This window comes from Parasteatoda tepidariorum, chromosome 12 (assembly GCF_982258835.1).
Source record: "Parasteatoda tepidariorum strain Cologne lab strain chromosome 12, Ptep-v5.0, whole genome shotgun sequence".
Taxonomy (NCBI): Eukaryota; Metazoa; Arthropoda; class Arachnida; order Araneae; family Theridiidae; genus Parasteatoda; species Parasteatoda tepidariorum.
Genome location: NC_141766.1, coordinates 3,719,473 through 3,741,419, shown reverse-complemented (window position 1 = coordinate 3,741,419; position 21,947 = coordinate 3,719,473). Strand labels below are relative to the sequence as shown.

Sequence of the window (21,947 nt, the reverse complement as noted above, 5' to 3'; positions counted from 1 at the left end):
AAAAAAAGTGGGGCAAACATGGTTTGGAACACGATACTGCTAAATAGTGCTGATAAATAATTATAAAAATAATGTATATATGTACTACTAAATTTTTTTTTATTTTATTAAGTTGCTCTTATAATTATTTATTAAGTTTTACTTCCATAGATGGCGCCTGTACTTCAGTGTGTCAAAGAAAGAAGTTTAAACAAATCCTGTAATTTGTCTATATTTTTACAACTTGTGGTGTGGAGTCCACCACAAGTTGGAGTATAAGGAGTGTGGTACGTCTTATAACATTATATTTTACCAAAAATCCAAGTTGTAGAATAAAATTTGGGGAAAATATAGACCATTATGTATATGCAGAGCACGACGAAAAAGAAAAAATTTACTAAGTCCCGACCCTACAATATAAAGGGAATATTGAGAGAATAATTATGCTTCCTTATGCCCCTATAATTTGTCTATAACTTTGCAACTTGACGTAATGTGTTTTGATGTGTAAGAATATATAGGACCGAGTTTCAAAATTATCAGTTAATATTTGGGGAAAATATAGGCCATTATGTATATTAGACCTCCTATTCCCCCCCCCCCCCCGCTCGAGTGTGGTGCATGTAGACATTGCAACAATATATCTGATCAAATTTGGAAATTACAGGTTTCCAAAAATCATAACTGATTTTTGTAGAAAAAGTTGAAAGAAATGAAGTCCCCAAAGGTTACACTTCTTAGGAACCTAATGTATTTAAAATCTAAATTTTTACATCAATTAGCGCTTCTTATCCTTACATGTGAGGTATAATTTCTTTTGTAATTTTTTTTGTTGAATCAAATGAAGCCACGTGAAAAACTATTAGTTTAAAAGTAAAAAAAAATGTATAAGAGAACAGTTCTGTACTTATAGCTCGTCTAAAATTGCCATGACATTCATTTCCTATGTGTTGGTTGACGCTGAGTCGAAAGAGATCAGAACCAATGCGATAGAACTAATAGTTCAGAAGTCATGAGGGTTTCATGCTTAAATATGAAGTTAAAAAAGACGCTCTTAGTATTCAAAACACTTATGTCTTCTATATTATTCATTTCATCGACTTATGTTTTTTCTCATTCGATTTAGCGTAGGAAACAATGTATCATTTCTCAAAATAAGAATATTAAACGCGTGTATGTAAAATCAAAATGTACATTTCCTATACATTATGTATAGCAATTTTAAATTCTAAACTATTGGTTTTATTCACTTGGGCTTGGTCTCCTTTAATTTACATAAAATAATACATATTAAATAAATACCTCACTTGTCGAGATAGCAATGTCTGAGGAGCGAAAATTTTGTAACATACAAAAACTTTTTAACTTTTAAACATGAGTTTTTTAAACTGGGTTTAATTTTTTAAAATTCAGCCTAAAAGAATATATGAGAAGTAATCTTTCACTTGCCTAGACAGTAATGTCACAGGTGTATAACACAAAATGGCATAAATACAAAAGCATACATTTTGTACATAAAAACTTCAATAGCTTTCGAGCTGTTAATTCGATTAATTTGGTTTTGGGTTTCTTTCGATTCAATGTAAAAATACGTTGAAAACAACATCTCACTTGTCTAGATAGTTAAAGTCTAACCTGTCTTTTCTCCATTTTGACCCCTTCAGCAAATTAATGATTGAGGTTCGCCTCGGAACAAGGCTTTGAATTTAATTTATAACTTTTAAAGTATTTCCTAGATTCCCCTAATTATTTTTGTATTATTTTTTTTAATGAAATATTAATTGAAGCAGTATACTGCAGAGCAATAGAAAAAAAGAAAAATAAATTTTAAAAAATAAGTGCTGTTCGAAAAAATTGCACTTTATTAATTTATTTATTTTCAATTATACGGAAGTATATAACTGTCATTGAATTGTCACGAGTTAAAATCAAGCAAGTGTTATTTTTAGCAGAAAACGCAGCACTTATAAGCAGCCTTAAAATTGGTTTAAAAAAAATTACAAATACTTAATATTTAAAATTTAAGGTTGGAAAAGGAAAAATAAAATTATCTAATTTTCGTTCAGAACATGACGATGTCTTTCCAACTCCACAAATTGAAGAAAACAGAACCTCTCAGAGATATATATTAATCTTGGAACAAAATTCATTGGGTAGAGATGACATCGTTACAGCTGCGTTTTCATTGGTAGATGATGACATCACAAACCTAATTCTAACTGAGTGACGTAAACTTCGGCAGACGATGAAACTGAGTATCTATTCTAAAATCACTACTTTTCTTTTACGTTCATTATTCTTTTTTTTTTACTATGCCAATGTTTTCCTTTTAAATCTGTTAACGCTGGTCCAGAAAGGGGAACGGCCGTTACTTGACCTTGTGCATCGGAAAGCATCTAATTTTGCACTTTTAATAAAAGTATTTTTATTTAAAAATAATTTTTGTATGATTTTTTTTATTTATCGAATGAGTGACACCTCGGGTAACCTGTTCTTGACACCTTTATAAGCATTGACGGATGTAAGTTGCCTTTAGTAAAACTATTTCGTTTTTGCATTGGTTGAAATTTAGTTTTAGAATTTTTGGACAAACAGTTCTTTTAAATAATTATTAGATATTTGTTATGAATAAATTAGAAAGCAAAATTTTCTGTAATTTTGTAGAAACAGTTTAAAAATATTTATCATAAAAATCTTTTTCCTTTTTCGAAATTTAAAATTTCAAGTTATCACATATTTACCATATTAACAAGGTCTATAAGCAAGTAGAAATAGACCAAAAATTTTTATTTTTTTGGTAATATTTAATTTTTTCTTTAAAAGATACTTTATATAATATCAATTTTTTATATTTTAAGCCGAAAATTGTTAAGTTTAGAATCTAAAGTAACATTATGTCTAAAATATATATCGTAGGTAAATAAATAACCTGAAGCTAAATAAATAACCTGATCCTAAGATTGGGTAATTGAAAATTAGCAATTTCGAAATTTACTTATTTATTTTTTTATTTTTATCAAATATACGCATTTAATAATTGAAATTGAAATTTCCAGCACATTCGGTGACACCCAAATATTACATTTCGTTATACCTAAATCTTTATATTCTAAACTTTACATTTTTGAACTTGACAGCTGAAATTTGTTTTACATATATACTTTAAAAAAAAATTACAATTTTAGTTTTTCACTCAGAAAGCGAAACTTTATGCTCATTCCGGGAATTCTAAATATTTCTTAATTTGACTAAAATAATAAATTTGGCAAATGTATGAGTATTTAGCGGTAAAAAAGCTATCAATTAAATTATTAAAACGAATCTAGCCTAAAACAATACTTTAAAAATATTAAAAGAAAAAAATTGGGAGTAAAAATATTTTTCACTCTTACAATTGGTCTTACTTGATTTTGCGTATTACAAAACTAATTTTTCTGTTTAAAAAAGTAATCACCTTATTCTGTGGATGTTAGATATTTTATCAAATAATAACAAATAAATTTTGCTTTCATTATAAAATATCAATTTGAGTTTAGAATAATTCAATTTTACGTTTGCTATCGTTAGACTGATTTCAAATGTGCATGTTAGTGTGCATGTTAGCAATTATTATGTTTTATTGAAATCGTTATTCTTTCTAATTAATGTGTACGTGAAGTAAGAAATGAAAAGTTAAAATTACGACTTTTTGTCGTATAATAACTCAGAAGCTGTTCGACTGATTTCATTTATATTTTGTATTTCGTTTTAAAATAACAATAGTTAAAAATGATGCAATAATATGCATACCTTGCAATGCAAAATATTTTTGACTATTACTAAGTAAAATAATAAAAAATAATTATATATAACGAATTATTTTTGTAAAATTTTGAGTTTTTTTAATTGTTTAGATCGCTTGAAAAGTTTTTAAAATGGTCAAAATACGAAAAAAGAGAAATTAACATTTAGGGGAACTCTCTTCACACTCAACTCACTAATAAAAAATATAAAAAATTTAAACGTGACTACTCTCACCAAAATTCCAAATCAGGGAAAGTTCCATAAGCATAGAGAAAGTACGTTTTTATGTGTGATTTTCTCAACTCAGTATAAATTACTGATTAATTTGCTTCGCGCGCAGGTCGTTGGGCTACCGAAGCGGGGGTGCCATCCCCTCTGCAGAGGATCAAAATTGTGATGGCATGTCTTCGGATCATCCTCAGGGATGTTACCCAGACCGTCGCCAATAGCCCATTGTGCAGCTCTAGTGCGACGTAAATCAACAACAACAACAACAACAACAACTGATTAATTTGCAAGTTTGAAGTCTACCTTTTGAACCATTAATATTGACACAAAGTGCGTAAAAATCCGATGATTGGAACAAAGGTTAGCCAGACACACCACTAACTATCATAAAACTTCTGTGATTCAATTTTGTGTTCTAAAAAAGTGATAACCCTTTGATTCCTAGCTTTTAGTTCCATTACTGATTACGTAAAGCTCAATTGTATTGTGTTGTTTTTAAGTTGTCATGAAATAAAAGGAATAATGTTTGTCATTGTTGAATCAAAGGATTGATTCTAATTTGATAAACATAATCAGGCTTTTTGCGAAATATTCCTTCTGGTGAAATTAATCAGAAATTTTCAAAATATTAAAAGAGGACGCTATACAAAGTTTTTTTTTTTTTTTGAATATTAAATTCACGCAAAGTATGGTAGGATTACTTGGGATTTCGCAGTGAAGTAATCTTGCATTTTGATATTTTGGAGAAAAAAAGTTTGGCTTACTCTAGATTTACCTTTTCTCCAAACTCTAATTTATTTATACCGTCGTCTATAAATTAACATCTCTAAAGAATAAATTAGAAAAAAAATCTTTACGTCATCATTAGGAAATGAGTGAGGGAAAGAATCATGACATTGAAGGTTTTTATATCAAGGTCGAATCTAATTAGTGTACCTTTAGAGTCTTACTACCAAAGATTCTTCAATTTTGCATCAATTTTTACCTTCTAGTGTTACGCCAAATTCTCCAGCTGGAGATACGGAAGAGTGAACGAATTTAGTTTGATTATTAAATTTGTCTAATTTTAAAAGCTTACATCAGAAAGTTTTAATAATGTTGTGCCTGAATAAGGAAAAGTTAAGCTTTAGGATAGCTTCCATTAATACTAAAACTCCTTTTTTTAAGTCAGCTTTTTAAATAGTACCAAAGTTTATTTTTTAAATAATATACCTTAGGTTTTTTCAAAAACAGTTTCAAAAGCTGGGTTCATTTAAGCTAATAAAGCCTTAATATAAATATAGGTTTCAGCGAAGTTGTTTAGTATACTTCTGGTGTAATAATATTTATATATAATATGAGTTCTCAAAAAAAGCATTTAAGAGGGTGATATTTCATAACTCAACACAACTCAACTCAAAGTCCTGCTCATCAATTCTCCCCTTTTATCAGATTAAATTTGATCTCTCAAGATTTACTTTTTCTAGGTTTTAAAGCGTTTCGTGGTATATTTTTCAGATATTAAACACTTAATAATTGTCGGAATTAAACAGTATTTTTCCATAGCATAATTTCATAATACAGTATAAATATAAATCCATTTTTCATTGTAATTAGGACAAATGTGGAGAGTTTTTCGAAAAGTTCAAGCAATTAAAAAAATGGTTATTATAGTAATGAAAGGAATTTCTCCAAATAGTAAACATTACAAGATTGAATTCAAAAACGAAGAAAAAACTTAAAAAACAAGCGTGAAATAAAGTAATTTCTTCAGATTATTAATAAATATTCATAATAATTCCGTATTTGGTAAAAAAAGTATAATAAATTGTGCATGATATGCATTTTCAACGAAAAAAAGAACGATCAGGTGGTGACTTGTAGGAAATTTTTTATTCGCTGTTTGTTACATATAGTTGGCCTGTGGCCCGGTGGTTATAGTAAAACAAAAAGTGGTTTCACAAAATCTTAGAGTAAACTAGGAAGTTTCAAATGCTGAAAGAATTTTTTCAAAATATCAAAATGCAAAAAAGTTATTAGTAAATGAAGCTCCCATAGAAAAAGCATTAGCTGCTGGCATTGAGAGGGTTGCGTCCTCTTAATTTCTTGTACATTTTTCTTTAAACATCTTTACGATTTCACGTCTCTACATATAAAAACCTGAAAAGTTTTCCCGTTTCTACAATACGCGAACATTATGATCTCCGCGTAGTAAAACAAATCGAGAAACAAAAACTGCGGCCGATGCGTTTTATTTAATGTTTGGAGAAATATTTTAAAACAAAAAAATCTGTTATTTTTAAGGTAAAAAAGTTGGAGGGTTTTTGAAATCGTTTTTATAATTGAAATATAAAGTTCCCAATAACTTTACTATGGAAAAAATATATTATAAATTTGAAAAGAAAAATCTATGTAAAAACGTAGCACATTTTTCAGATTTGTAGCACTCTAAAATTAATGAGTAGCCCAAAAAGTAGCTCAAACCCCAAATTTGATTTTCATTAGCAAGGAATTAGTAGTTAGTTAACAAATTACTAATAACTTAGTTAATTAATTGTAGCTAGAAATATATTGGGTCCTAAAATTTAGCCATTTCTGGGTACCCGTTAAAAATCGAATTTTTTACCCAGTTAGTTCTGGGTATCCGGTAAAACTTGGATTTATTACCCGGCTGGGTATTAAGGCAAAACAACGAAAATTTATGTAATATTCTACGGAAGAAATATTTTATAAGATATCGTTCTGAGGAAATTTCTCTACGTCTTTTATAGAAATGTTTTTATTTTTAGATTTTTTTAAAAAACTAAATTGAAAAAGTTTTTAAAAGGCATGACTGTTTGAAAGTAGAATGATTACCGTATAACTTTGCTATGAAATAAAGACATCTACTAATAGTACACTTAAATATTAAATTAATTCTTCATTTCGAATAATTAAATTTTCAATAGCATTTATTTCTGCTAAACGTTAAATATTTTAATATTTTTTTAAGAAATGACAGCATATTAAATGAAAAGTGATTCAACTAACATTCCATAATCATTCCATAACTGTAACTTTATTTACGTGCATTGGTCCCGCAGTGGACTGATCGTTAAGACACGGTTCCCAGCAGATCACTGAAGTCAAGCATCACTGGCTACGGTCAGTGTGCGGATGGGTGACCACTTGGATCAGTCTGCGTAGGGACCGAGGGTGTGCGGTATTGGTCCTCGTTAAACTGTTCTGCCGTAAAGTGCTCGACTTCGCATGCAGGTCGTCGGGCTACCGAAGCAGGGGTGCCATCCCATCTGCAAAGGATCAAAATTGTGATGGCATATTTTCGGATCATCCTCAGGGGTGTTTCCCAGACCGTCGCCAATAGCCCATCGTGCAGCTCTAGTGCGACGTAAATTCACTACAACAACAATTTACGTGCATTGAGATTTACCTTCGTACAATCATTTAAACTTTTAAGATTTTTAGTAAGAAATTCTTATTTGATAATTAATGTTGAACGGAAGATATATATAGCAGTTATGCTGCCCTTAATGTTACGATTCTGTCTGAAAATCAAAGTAATTTTGAGCCTCCAAAATATAAAGTAACTCATTGATCAAGCAACAAACTAGGGACAACTTTGTTTAAATGTAAAATTTTAATTTCATGTTCACCGAAACTAACGCGTATTTACGTTGAGAGTTGGGAAAAACAAATCATCAAAGTGATTCGAATCAATAGAATCAGTTCTTTTTAGTGAATCAAATCATTTGATTCGAACCACTTACTGATTCGAATCATTTACTGATTCGAATCGCTTACTGATTCGAATCAATGGTGGTTTGATAATGAAATTGATAAAAATGATTTATCTATTATAAAATTGGCATTAAAATAGAAATCTTAAGTCCTTAATAATGAATGCGTAAGAATCTCTAAGGTTTTACAAGAAATTTTTAACTATGTATGACATAGCATCACTGTGAAATAAAACTAACTGAAATTTAAGAAACATTAATTCATTATAATTTAAATCTCTTCTGATAAAATCAACTGATACGAATCCTGATTCGAATTATTGATTTGAATCGTCGAATTAGTACCAAACTCTATTTGCGTTAAGAGGCGAAAAAGGACTAACGAAAACCTGTCATGGATCAGCCCACTAAGAAAATTTTACCGGAATTTCTTCTAAGACCAGTGGAAATTTGTCAAACGAATGATTGTACCCAATTTTTTTCTTTTCAATTCCAGCAACTTTCTCTCCAATTTATTCATTTGTATTGTATTTTATTTTGCCCTTACACAAAAGCGTTTTTGAACTTAGCCTCTTGATTTTCGGGCAAACGAAGCATTTTATTTTGTAACTCAATCATTTTTCACAAAAAGGGAAAAGTATTTAAGATCGTATTTTATACTAGTTGGTTTTTATTCGTTAATTTTAATTTGTTAAGTATAACAAAAATAGCCAATGGTATCATAACACCTTATATCATGATTAAACTATATTTCTATAAGAACTTCTGATAAGTTTTTAAAAAAAAATTTGTTAATTTTTTTTATTTAGTTTTGAAATATTTTTAAGGAGTAATAAAAAGCAAATATAGTATGCTTAAAGCAATATATAATCCATTTTGTGAAAATAATAAAATAAAATCATAGTTTTTAATATTGTTTTAAAAATAAAAATTTATTTGAGCAAATTTGAACAAATAAAACAAAAATCTTATATAAATAATTACAACATAAAATATAAATTTCAAGTATATAAATGAAATGTTATTAATTTTTTTAATAAAATTCATTCCTAGTTTTATTTTTACTGGCAATAGAAGCATTGTTACTTTTTCATTAAGAAAAAATAAAATAAAATAAAGCAAGAAGCAATTAAATGCGGGCATTGTTTTGTGACTGATATTTTGAAATACTCAATTTGCAGACGCTCCCAAGATTCTGCGCAAATGAAGTCTCTCTTTTTGTTGCAGGGAAGAATACAGGTGGGAGGGTGAGTCATATTCTGCGTTCAGAAGAGACTGAGAATGTGCGTTTCGCTATTCCAGTGGTTTATTTCTTCCATATTTAGAAGATGACTCAGTGTTTATGTTTGCTTAGGAATAACATTAAAGGTAAGCAATTTGATCATTTCATAGAGGTTATTGTTATCAACGATATTTTTTTAATTGACATTTATTTCATTTAAGAGTAGTAAGACGTTTTCGAGAGCGTGAATTAGCTTTTTTTTAACCATTATAAAATATAGTTTTTTTGATACGAACTGTATTTCGATTGCAAAAATATTGTTCTTTAGAACCAAACGATTTTTTTCTTTTGTTTTCAGTAATTTCAATTTATAATTATATTTTAATATTTTAGAATACTGTGTATTAGCAATCAACTATTTTGTATCAGTTTTATTTTAAATGTCTTTTATAATGTGTTTTATTATTTGAAATAGGTTTTTATAATTTAATGATCATGTGATAAACAATAATATGATACGCTATAAAAAGTGTAGCTGAGAATAATTAGTATAAATTCACGTGTTTTAAAAATAGTTTGTCTGATTTAATCTTCAGTCTTAAGCAAAAAAATTGCTTAAGAAAAGCAATAAACAGGGAAATTTTGAAATTATTTAAATTTTGTATGAGTGTAACTAAATATGCAAATGCCGATAAACACATTTAAAATAAAATTTGACTTTTATTGATTAGCATTAATATGCACTTTGAGTAAAATACAATATTGAAAACATTGATATGTATCAATGAGTGTAGTGAGTTACCTGCATTCCTAATCTAAAATATTGAATAAGTACTTAAATATTTGCAAATTAATTAATACTAGCACATATTTCGACTATGTGATTGTTGACAAACATCAATTTTGTTTTTTCTTTAAGCTAAGCTAACGATAATATTGGACAATTAATCCCACAGTGTCCACTAAGATGTATCATGTTGTTTTGTATCAGATGTATTTTTGAAATTTAAATTTTCAAATCAATAAAAACTGGACTCTGTGGGTCATATGTTAACGAAATAAATAAATTTATTATCTAGTTAATAAATAAAATAAGTCAAATTAAAATACATGTTAGTCTTTCGGAATAAACTGATTTTTTTTTCCTCTGTGGACAAAATCCGTATAATTCAAAAATATTTTTAACCCTTTAACCCAGATGGGACACCTGTGTTTCGTTTATACATATTTTTTTCTGACGCTCTAATTACAAACAAATATGTATTTTCGTATTTTTCAATTATGAAAAACAGTCTAATAGTTACTAAAAAAATATGTTGGATTATTGCAATTATATTTGCACTAAAATATAAAATCCAAAAAAAGTAGTTTTAAATTTTTTTTTCTATTCATATTCAAAAATGTATCAATAATTGAATTTAAAAACTAACTAATTTCAATGATGAATAATTGTTTCTCATTGATCTAAATAACTGCAAAATAATTTAAATTTGAAAAATTATCGTTTGGAAGTGAGCCGTGTTTGGAAGTTATAACCTTTAACGCAGAAATAGACACCGCTGTTTCATGCTGTATTTCATAACCATATATTATTAAAACGAACGTTAAATATACGTCTAACCTGTTTATCTCGAATCTCACGGGAAAGGCGAAAAATTCGAGATAAAACGGTTTCGAGTTATACAGGTACTTTAAAAAAATTAAATTTAATTAAAAAATTCTATTAAAAGTGCTTTAATTGTTATTAGTAGAGAAATATAGACATTTCTTTAAATTAATTATACCACATACATCTACTTACACAGCAGTTTTTTAACATACATTTAACACTGAAAATAATTTTTCCAAGATTTTTGACGTTTAACCTTATTTGTTTCGATTATTCTTTTGACGTTAGAAAGATCGCAAATTCCTCATAGTCAACATTTTCCTGGGATTCAAGAGTAGTTTATAAGAATTCTACAGTTTTTTCTACTTCTTTTGTATTCACTTTTGATTCATCAATATGATCTTCAGCTTCTTCATCTGATATTCCTTTGACATTATCAATGATTTCCGCATTTGCCAATGTTCCTCATGTTGCCAGGCAGTTGTTCACTAATAAAAAATCTTCAAAATTAGGTTCAACATCATATCCAGATTTTATTGCATTCCATTCTGGCAAATCTGGCACTGCATTTTCAGCGTTAACATTTTCTTCTTTATTGATGCCTTCAACCTCTTATTCATCATCTTCACAGCTATTCTTAAAACCAGCTTTTTAAAACCCTCTTGGATAGTTTTTAGAGGCATATTTCTCCAGGCAAAACAGTAATTCTGATCAGGGCTAAAGAGAATAGAAGGGCTGGTTCACTCCTTTGAAGTAGCTCTCGCCGCGCCAATCCTCCGATTTCCTCTAGTGACGTCACTTTGACGTCATTTCCTCTAGCGCAAAGCTATCACTTTTACTTCAAGAACGGAGCGTTCGGCCTTACTAGTTCTAACTAATATTGGAGCATTTCTTTTTGCGAGAATTTCTAAGACATTTGTTATTTTCTATAATGACTTTCCTCAGTTTTTGCAGTGAATTTACAAGAATTTAAAACTATTATCGAAATGCCAGTTTGCGCGATTGCAACTTGAAAAAATTTTGATAAAAAAACAAAAGGAAAAAATATAATTTTCCGCGTGTTCCCTAAAGTAAATGAACAACTATGTAAAGAATGGATTCCGAAATGACACAGTTAATATAAAACAGCAATACGTTTATTCTGTCGTTAAGAACTTTTATAAAAATTCATTATCTAAATAGAAACCGCCTCGTTACTTCAAAAAGAAAGGCAGGTGAAAAAAATTAAAAAATGGCTAAAGTCAAAGAAAATTAAAATATAAATAAAAAGTATAAATGAAATATATAGTATATAGTTGGAATTCTCCTAATTTCATAACATATTTTTTAATGTAGTTATTCTAAATATTTATGATTTTTTTTAAAAAATATGTTCTCTTAAATATCTATAAATTATATCATCGTAAATTTAAATATCTATAAACAATTGTAAAATTTCTAATGTCATTATGAACCTAAATTATTATTTTGTTTCAGTAATTAGCGTTTAAGGTTGATGCTTCCTAATGATTAAGTATGAACAAATTGCTATTAACGGCATATTTTAAAATCAGGGATTCTAAATTTAACTCAACCTATTGTTATAAAAGAATATGTAGCTAAAAAAAGTGTTGATATATCCTTTCATTTTTCTTAATAATTAAAGTTAAAACTGAACTTTTTAAAATAAAGTATTTATAGTGTCATTTTTCGACAACCAGTAAAACATTTTTATAAGTTTAAAATGGTATTTTTTTTAATATAATGGCCAAGAAAGTTTTTTTGAACTATGTTTATGAACGGAAATAATGTGTTTTTTACGTAAAGTTTGAAAGCTAATAACCAGAAAAAGTCTAACTTATTTTTACAAAGAGAAGGATGCAAAGTTATCATAATATCTTTGCTTGCGATCTCCGAGATCTGTGAACACAGTGACGTCATGAGGAGGGAAATCGTAGCTTCAGCTCTAAGAGCGGAGTGAACTAGCCCTTCTATTCTCTTTAGCCCTGAATTCTGATAGGGTCTAACTTTTTTCATCGATGGCATCTACAAGTTTGCATACGAACTGTTTCCTATAGTTCACTTTCAAACTCTTAATTATCCTTTGATCCATTGGTTGCAATTTTGAGGTCAAAATAAATTTCTATTCCTAGCTTTCTTATCTATGTTGAAAAGCTAACCTCTGATCGCAAGGCCGTAGCCAGGTTATTTTTTCGGGGGGGGGGGGGATATGGTAAGAAGCAAGGACAGTTTCAGACATGCAAAGTAGGGGAAAAACATTGTAACAAATATTGTTTATTCTGTTGTTTGCAAAAGTTAAACTAGTAATTAAAAAATATTACATAATAATTATTTTTCAATTAATATTACATAATAATTATAATCAATTTGTAAACAAAGCTTACAAAGACATGCGACGGGGATTTGAAGAAAATTTTCCGATTACTTTTTTAGGACAAACCGGAATATCCCGAAATATGCTTAATAAAGTTAGCCCTGATAGCCTTTCTTCTTTAGCAGCATTTCTTGTTGCTGTTTTTACGCGTTTAAGAGTAGAAAAAGTTCTTTCTGCAGTTGCTGTGGTGATTGGCAGCGTAGCCAATATTGATAACAAGCAATAAATGTTTGGGAAGAAGATACTGTCACATTCTTCCATTGCTGAAAGCGCCGTAACTAAGGGGTTCACGCAGGTTCCACTTTGATGCCCTTACTTCCATTTCTCCCATGAGGTTTTCGATGTCAATGAATTCTGCGTCGATTCGGAAATTGCATAAATTAATATCAACGTTCACACAATACTTAGGTAACACTTTATTGAGAGATGCAAGAGTATCTTCGTGCTTCGAAAATCTTTCAATCAGTTGGGCAGCGAAATAATCTAAAAAAGGAATGTATATATTTTGACGGAAGTACTGCTCTGGGTCTGTGTTCGGATTTTTTATATTGCCACGGTGATTTTAATAGGATGCCAATCTAGAAAGTTTCACATCTAGATCCAAACTTGTGAAAGTATTAAGGAGTTCCGAATATAGCTTTTGAAATTCATACTCGGCGTTTTTTCTTTTTTTTAGAAGTGTGTTGTTTATTGATTTTACATGTATCAAAGCTGTATTCAAATCTAGATGAATTTGTTGGAGTGCTTTGCTCAGTGAGAGAGTCACAGAAAAAATATTTCTACAAACAAGTAAAGTAATGTAAAACTCACTTTTAGTGATAGTAGAAATGAGATTGTTCGCGGTTTCCAGAAGCCTTTACTTCTTCGAGAAGTTGAATTATTTCTGGATAAAGTTCTTTAAATCTAATGATTGCATCATGGTTTTCTATCCATCTTGTTTAGCAAAAAGATATTTTTTTGAATTTTTCATTCGGCAAATTCATTTTGATGATGTCTTCTAAAATTTTTGTTCTTTTGGCAGACGATTTGATGAATTTTGTTATTGTTTCAACTGTGCCAACACAGTTTCTAACAGCTTGAATACTACAAGAGTGACTAATTGCTAAATTCAAAGAGTGTGAGGAGCAATGTACATATATAGCTGTTGGGTGTAATTCTTTGATGGCTGCTTGAACACCGTTAAAGTCCCCTCGCATTGCAAATGCTCCGTCGTAGCCTTGTCCGACAATTTTTGAAACATTAACTCCTAAATTTCTTAATGATTTTAAAATAACATTCCGCGTCCAGATAAGTCAAAAATTGGAATGAATTGGAGAGTCTTCTCTGACAATTGGTACATCACCTCTCACATCGATATACCTTGCACAAAGTGTCAACTGCTCAGTTATGTCCATCGCTTGCTGTCTGCAAGAATAGCAAAACAGCTTGCTTTATTGATTCTATAAACAATTGTCTCTTAGATAATGCTAGAACAAATCTCGATTAATTCATTTTGAATGGATGGACTGATGTGCATTCTATTACCACCACATTGGTTAATATGCTTTTTCAAAGTTTCATCCCCAGATTTAGCTCTCATTCTCAGTAATGCCCGGAAATTTCCATAATTTATTACGGGCTCATCACTATCTAAGTTTAAGGGTCCACTGTCTTTAGTTCCTCTTAAAGCCAATTCTTGCCTCCCACAAAATATTTAAGGTTTCGACAATTGGGACAAGTCTCTCTCTATTTTCTTCTGCTTCATTTTTAGCACATGAATTTATTTGCAGTTCAATACTTTCAGTTTTTCTTTCGAAAATGTTTACAAAATTCTGAAAAACAATTGATTTCGAGGGAGGAGTCTAACCGAAGGAAAGATGAGCCACAAGGTCAAGTGAAGATGATAAACTAGCGAAGATGGTGTACTGGGAAAAAGTTTGATTCGACAGTTTTTCTTTTTACTGAGAGGCTCAAAGAAAGACTAAAAATTTTGAATCCCAGAATTCCGGGGGCCTGCCTGATGGTCACTACTCATTAACCCCTCACTTACTGTCATTGTATTCCTTTCTAGTTAAGGAAGTGCAGGGATAGTGAACACCCCCAACCTGTTCATCCCTACCTCCTGTGGATTCACGAAATTCATATCTGTCTACGAGTTCTACTGATAAAGAAAGTTTTGACATTTGTGCTTTATTATTAGAAATTCGAGGAAACGGAGGTTTTGAAACAAAATTCTGCATAAACATGGAAAATACATTGATTTTAGACAGTAAATGTAGGGAATTTTTGAAATTTCGAGATAAAGAGGTTTTCGAGATAAAGAGGTTCGAGATAAACAGGTTCAACTGTAATAGTTTTCACTTACTTTCACCTAAATTAATATAAAATAATGAAAAAGCCTGAAACACATGTTTATTTTATTTTATAACCGTCGTTGAACAGCCGACCCAATTTTATGGGTTTACGACTGCCAATGTTCAACTTCGTAGCCTTGTAATTTTGAGCCTAATCCAGCAGACAAGGGAACTCCTGGATCGAGTATTGGGAGAAATTTGAATTGGCCTTCGTGGAGGACTTTTTGATGGAGCTAACCCGCATTTGCGTTACATGGAGAGGAAGACCGCGAGAACCTCCCACGGTTAACCTGACGGCAAGGGGACTCTAACCCATGATCCATCTACAGCTGAGGATATTTCACGTCAGCATTGTGGTCGGTGCAAGCCGGATGCGGAATTCGTATCGACTGGGATTCGAACCCGGTTCGCCTCATTGGAAATCGAACGCTGTATCCCTCAAACTTATGTTTAATAAAAATGTTGCGTCTAAGGGTTAAGAGAATATAAAATAAATTTTATTTTTCAAATTCAAAACTATCAAGAGGACGCTCTATCACCGGAGAAATCCTTTATGATAAATTCACTTTCACCGACGTAAGTAAATTAAAATTTAAAGTATTGAAAAAGGGAGTTCTGGACAGGGACCGAGAGGCACAGGGGTGGGGGCTCACATTTTCTAAATGAAGGGACTCAGCCCCTTCTACGATTGCAATTTTGACTCAAATTTGCTTAATTAAATTTACAATAAAATAAATATATTTGTGTCTGAGGAAATTCTAAAAAAATTGATATAGAGACAGTCTGAAAAATTCTTTACAAACAGGTACCAAATCATTTGTTACTCATCCCCCCCCCCGCAGAGGACGTTCCTATTGTTGACCGATGAGGAAAGTATTAGTTTTAAATGTCACAGAGGACAGAAAAAAAACAAAACAAATACAGTGGAACAGAGTAAAAAAAAAATACCGTTGAATGAGAGATAAATAATTTACATGTAAACAATTTCTTTTATTAATTTAATTCTAATTTTGAAACATACCCCCCCCCCCTCCCACACACTCTTGAAATACTTCCGCTGTCACTGGTTCAGGAAGTTTCGAATGCTGAAAAATCTTTTCAAAACATCAAAATGTAAACGAATCATGGCAAGACAAGATTATGCAGTGGGAAGTAATTTTGCTGTAATTTGTTTGCATAAATATTTTAATAACAATGGAGACGAACTAGAATTTACCAAGAAAACTTTCTCTCACAGTGTAACATCCTCTTAAGTTAAACGTGCAAAATAACTGTTTTTTTCTTTCTTTCTATTTTTTTATGAAACGTTTGAGTAGACTTTTTCCCCCCTCGCCGTGACCGGAATCGCCGTGACCGGCCGGTTACCGGATGGATATATTATCCCGATGTATTGAATGTAAAACACCTCATCTAAATTATCACAAAGAGTTTCGGCTGCTTGATTTTTTTATTGAGGGAATTGTAGCACATCACACATCTAAACTAAACATATAAAAAAATATCTATCCAAAAACATATCAGCAGCGACAAAAATAGTCCTGCTCCTTCTGAGAGCGTCCAGCATCTACTCTGTCTCTAGCTTCGGCCTCCTCTCCCTTCCTCTCTCTCCTCCTTTCTCTTCTCAGTTACTTCGCTTTCAATCTTTACACGTCCCTCCAAAGAAAGCCTTAGCCGTGAACATTCGACATTCGTAACCTTAGCGACAATGCTGCTTCACATCCTGCTAAAGATATAAAATAAAAATAAAAAAGCAAAATGGGAAAACAAACACAAATCACACAGGCAGAGGAGCTCTTAGATATGTAGCTCTCAAAATCGATGCTTAATTAAATTACAAACGATACAATCAATTACTAAAATATTATATATGAAGCTTATAACAATAACATAAATCTATGCACGCAAAATATGAACATACTACATACACCAACATTTACTTTGTCATTGCTATTCTAGATAAAGCATCGGCATTTCCATGGCAAGAACCTCTACGATATGTGAGACTCATATTGTATCTCTGCAATGCCAAAGCCCATCTTGAAAGTTTAGCACCATGAGGCACGCTGCTTGTGAGATAACTCAGAGGGTTATGATCTGATACGACTTGTACTTGCACGCCAAAAATCCATTTGTCATATTTCTTTAACGCCTCCAAAACACAAAATGCCTCTCTTTCTATTGTAGACCACCTTGCTTTACAAGGAGTTAATTTTTTACTGAAAAAGGCAATCGGTATTTCTTTGTCATCATCTGCTGTCTGAGCTAAGCAAGCTCCTATAGCTGTTGCTGAGGTGTTAGTATATAACTGGAATGGTTAATCTAAATTAGGTGTATGTAAAGAGGGCATTTTTACCAGTTCAAGCTTGAGTTGTTGGAAGGATTGTTCTGATTTATCATCCCGTGTAATATTCGTGGGAATACTTTTCTTTGTTAAATTTGTTAAAGGCAACACTCTTTCGGAGAAATTGGGTATATAATCTCTATAATACGATGCCAGTCCTAACAGACTTCGGACCTCATTTTTGGCAGATGGTCTCGCTACACTATGAATCACTTCCGCTTTCTCAGGATCTGGAGTATGTTTTCCGGAACCTATAATGTGTCCTAGAAACTTCACGTGACGTCTGCCAAAGTCACATTTCCTCAGGTTTATCGTTATGCCAGCTCCTCTTAATGTGAGCAAAACTTGACTGATATGAAAGATATGATCAGTCCAGGATTCCGAAAATATGGCTACATCGTCGATGTACGAGCGACAGTAATTTTTATGCCGTGCCAATACTTTGTCCATTGACTTCTGGATTGTGCTTCCAGCATTTTTTAAACCAAAAGGCATTACTTTCCATTGGAAATGTTCCGAACGGGTGACAAAAGCGGTGAAAGTCTTATCTTCATTTATCATCGGGATCTGCCAATAACCTTTTGTAAGGTCAAGTACTGTTATGAAATTGGCTTTTCCAATTTCAAACAAGAGTTCTTTAGCTATTTTCATGGGATATGCGTCGGGGATAGTGAAGCTATTCAAAAGTCTGTAATCGACACATAGCCTGACGCTACAGTCTTTTTTCGTTACACACTACGGGATGAGCCCATTCGCTCTCGATTGGTTCAATAAGATCCCAGTCCAAGAGCTCCTTCACTTGTCGATCAACCTCATCTTGCAATCGGATGGGAACTCGATAAGGTCTAAATTTCTTGGGAGAACAGTCTGCTGTGACTCGAATAGCGTGACCGTCCACTCTAGCATGTCCAGGTTTGGTATTAAATACATCCATAAATCTTTTTAAAACTTTTGACAAGTCTCTCCTTTGTTCAGCCGTCAAATCTTCTTGTCCCTTATCTAATTTATCAATATCTCCAATTGATACGTTAAATTTATCAGCAGGAGCATAATGCAAGTCCCCAAAGTCATCGTATTGTTCGAATACAAGACCAACATAATTTACTCGGGTAACGTATAGTCGCAGTTTGTTTATATGTATCTCGCGAATACTTCCATCTTCCATTTCGAATTTGGCTGAATGGGATCTAGTCATTTGAATTAGTGTGGCGGGTCCTCTCCAGGTATTAAGAAGTTTATGTGATGATGATGGTATCAACACGAGGGCTTTATCCCCAACCTTGAATGATTTTTCTTTTGAGCGAAGATTGTATTGAGAAATATAAGTATCTTGGGATACTTTCGAGCTTTCAGATGCTAATTCATGAGCGTCTTTGAGTTTATTTATTAGATCTTGTAAATAAGTCTCTACAGGTTTCGGTGCATTAGTTGGAACTGTTTCTCTACCTGTCCACAAATCTTTCAACAGAGCCAAAGGTCCAGGAGGTAACCTTCCATAAACCAATTGAAATGGGGAAATACCGGTAGTGCTATGGGGAACTTCACGGTAGGCAAATAATAAATATAGCAGATGTAAGTCCCATTATCTACCATGTTGTTGTATATTTTTGTTCAGCATATTCTTAAGGGTCCTATTCCATCTTTTAACAGCACCCATGCTTTCTGGATGACCGGGCGTTGAAAATCGCGGTGAAACCCCGATGACATCTAAAAAACCCTTTGTTAACTTCGATGTAAAGTTGGTTCCTTGATCAGAACATATCACTCTCGGGAACCCAGTTTGCACAACAATTTTCATTAGGGCATTGCACGTTATTTTCGCGCTTATCTCCTTCACTGGGATAGCTTCCGCCCACCTTCTGCACAAATCAATTGCACAAATGACGTATTTGTGTCCTCTACGTGATGGTGGTTCTAGAGGACCAATACAGTCCACACTCCAAATTTCGAATGGTGCTTCTGGTCTTACGATCGGCTGGATTGGGATTCTATCTCGATAGGTGATCGGTCTTCGTAGCTGACATGTCTCACAGCTCTCACAAAACGCCTTGACATCATGTGTTATGGTAGGCCAATGAAATGAATACTTGATGCGTTGTTTCGTTTTACACTCACCTAGGTGACCAGCAAGTGGTATTTCGTGGGCCATTTTCAACACTTCTTGTCTTTTGCTCAATGGAAGTACAACCTGGTTTACCTTTTCACTGAACATTGTTTCGGAATGCACCAATATTCCATTTTGAATTTTATAAGACTTTTCATTGTCTTTGGCCCAAATCCACACATTCCTCAAATCTGCATCTTCCTTTTGTAGCCTTATGAGTTCAGCTCGATTTTCGTTTCCCTATTCCATCCCGTTTTTGGTGACACCATTTATCATAGAAATATTACTCAATGATTTTTCCAATGACTGCACCACAGGCTCGTTTGGTCTCTCGGAACCTTGTTTTGTAATAACCTCGGCAATTGCCATTTTATGAATTTGTACATAATTTTTTAGTGCCTCGTAAGCTTTTATGCTGAGCAACAAATCGTTGACAAGCTTTTTCGATACTGCGCATGAGATATTAACATTCCCATGCAACTCATCATCCAATTTCATTGAAAAATTCCTTAGAGGTGTCATTTCACTTTCCTCAAAAGCAGATGAAATTTCAATCACTCCTTCTCCGTTGGAATGTATATCTCTAACAAGTCCTTCCCGCATCACTGAAATCTGAGCACCTGAATCTATAATCCCCTTAAGGGTCTGATCAACACACTTAGTGCTTACCATTTGAAGCTTATCTATATCGAAACAGTCTTTTGCTTGTTTTGACACTGGTGCTGTAATTCTGGCTGTCAGAACTGAAGGATTGACTTCATTTTCAGTTGTGGATGACAAAACCAAATTGCCTTGAGCAATTGGACCATAATGTCTTTTATTATCATTCTTTGGGCATGTTTTGGAATAATAACCTGCTCCACACGAATAACAAGTTGGCTTGAATGATCGCCTTGTACCTTCGTACCTTGAGAAGTTTTTGGAAATTGTAGTTTCTGATGATTACTTGAATTCTGAGGAAATCTATTCCTAAATGGTCGCTCCATAGGTGGAGTACGAGGACGGTTCTTTCTCTCTCAGGTGATTTCTCTTTCGAAGCTCGTTAATGCGTATTTCGAATACTTTCGTATTCATCGAGCCTATCTGCTGACTTGGCTGGGGATATCAACTTTGACCATTCATCAAGGAAATGTTCGCGCACTTCATGCGGCACTCTTCTTTTGAGTTGATCCGTGATCATCAAATTCCTCAGAGCATCAAAGGCGGACAAGCTACGTCCATCGATCCACTCCTGAAAATAATTGCTTAATTCAAATGTGAAATCCCTCCAAGATTTATCAGGACTACGCTGATGTGGAACAAACTTTTTCCGGAAACTTTCTGCGTTCATCTTGAACCGCTTTAATAAAACTGCTTTAATGTAATTATAGTCTTCGAAACTTTCCTCGGATTCCCTGGCAATCATTTGCACTATTTCGGACGGCAATATAGTCAATAAAACAGACACCCAATCTTTAGTCTCCACTTTTGTTCGTTTCGCTTGTCTTTCAAATAACGATAGGTACAAGACTGTCATCTTGATTTAATTTAAATTTTGGCATCAAACGAATAAATTCATGACTGAATGGGCTACTATTTTCAACTGATTTTGATACTGTAACTCCTTTTGACTGAGCCTCAAGTTCAAGTTTTCTTAACTCGAATTCCATTCGTTTCTCTTCTGCTTCCACTTCTCTCTTTCTTTCTTCAACTTCTAATTCTCTTTTCTTTTCTTCAGCTTCTAATTCTCTTTTCTTTTTCCTCTTCCATTCTAGTATTGATAATCGTTTCTAATAAATTTTTCACAAAGCTTTCTTCATATGCTTTACTTGCCACTATTATAGATTTTAAATCTACTATTTCAAATTGCTATGCTTTCTCCTAACTCTTCTGCCAAACTTCGTAAATCTTCCTTTCTGCCCTTGCCAAGGAACGCCATGATGCTTCCTTATTTATTTTAAACTTAACCTCAAAATTTATTAAAATGTTTTTTTTTCTCTTCTTTTAAAACTTAAAATTAGAGTTTGAAATTTTAGGCAGTAAAATTGTCAATTTACTACAATTTTAAATTAAAATAACTTTTAGAGCATTACACTATGGGAAAAAAAATTCAACTATTAAAACAAAACTTAAATGTTAATTACTCTTCCAACCTCAACAGTGTTTCTAAAAAATATTTTAGCAATGCTGTTTCATATTACATAAAATATAATAATTAAGTGTACTTGTATCCTTTAATTATACGTATATATTAAAAAAAAAATGCGCTCATGACAAAA

At 32.2% G+C, this 21,947-nt stretch overlaps 1 protein-coding gene across 1 annotated transcript in view; it reads left to right on the top strand.

Annotated features, from left to right (window-relative positions):
* The first annotated feature begins 2,234 nt into the window (after positions 1 to 2,234).
* LOC107456875 (uncharacterized) overlaps positions 2,235 to 21,947 on the top strand; it is an 82,629-nt gene continuing 62,916 nt past the window's right edge. The window contains exons 1-2 of the mRNA XM_043052342.3: positions 2,235 to 2,500; positions 8,934 to 9,074. The gene's annotated coding sequence lies outside the window, so the exon portion shown is untranslated. The remainder of the gene's footprint in view (positions 2,501 to 8,933; positions 9,075 to 21,947) is intronic.